This window comes from Onychomys torridus, chromosome 6, assembly GCF_903995425.1.
Source record: "Onychomys torridus chromosome 6, mOncTor1.1, whole genome shotgun sequence".
NCBI classification, from domain to species: domain Eukaryota; kingdom Metazoa; phylum Chordata; class Mammalia; order Rodentia; family Cricetidae; genus Onychomys; species Onychomys torridus.
The window spans coordinates 103,315,367-103,316,424 of record NC_050448.1 but is presented as its reverse complement, the minus strand read 5'-3'; positions in this window follow the sequence as shown (position 1 = coordinate 103,316,424).

The following is a 1,058-nucleotide window of genomic DNA, read 5'->3' as shown; positions in this document are numbered from 1 at the left end:
GGAATGACACTCACTATAGAGTTCTTGAGGTGACATTTTTTTCTCCATTTTTGTTAATTATGCAAGATAATGGGATTCATCATGGCATTTTTATATGTGCATATAAAGTTTTTTGATTATCTTGTCACAATAGATTTTGGTATATACAGTCTTCTGCAGTCTGTGTGTAGAGATAAGTCTCTTACAGGCACAGAATTATACACAGGCTTTCATAATATTCTGTCAGACACAATCTCATGCATCTAATGGCCCCTTTCATATAATCTCCTTCATGCAGACTGTTACAGTCTGTTACAATGTTTCTCATACACACTTTCTCACAAAACATGTCCTCTTTTCTGACTCTCTCCCTCTCTCTCTCTCTCTCTCTCTCTCTCTCTCTCCACACACACACACACACACACACACACACACAGAAAGAGAGAGAGAGAGAGAGAGAGAGAGATTAAACATCTCAGTCTATTGTGTACAGTTACTCACAGACACACAATTACACAGGAGATTTCCTATACATTAATAGCCAGTCAGATACAAACTCCTACATGCACCTATGGCCTCTTTCATATATAAAATCTCCCTCAGGCTGTCGGTTACAGTCTGTCACTGTGTTTCTTACAAACAGCTTCCTCACCCGACTCATTTATTTCTGTGTCTCTGTCTGTCTCTCTCTCACACACACACACATGCGTGCGTACACACACACACACACACCACAGAAGAATATCTGTTGTGTACAGATAGTGACAAATACAGTTACACAGAAGCTCTCACATACATTACTAGCCTGTCAGGCACACATAGGTGCTTATCTCCCATAAGCACCTATAACCTCTTTCATAGTCTCTGCCATGCAGTTACTTACAGTGATAACGCTACCCCCCCCCTTGGTTCCGCCCCTCCCTGGCTCCGCCCCTCCCAGAGTCCGGCCCACCCTACCAAGTCCCTCCTCCATTGGGCAGCGTCCCGCCTAGGCCCCACCCCTCCCGCGGTGGCCCCGCCCCTAGAGGGCTCCGCCCCCAAGCTGGGGGCGGGGCGAGCGGCTGACAGGAGGGGCGGGC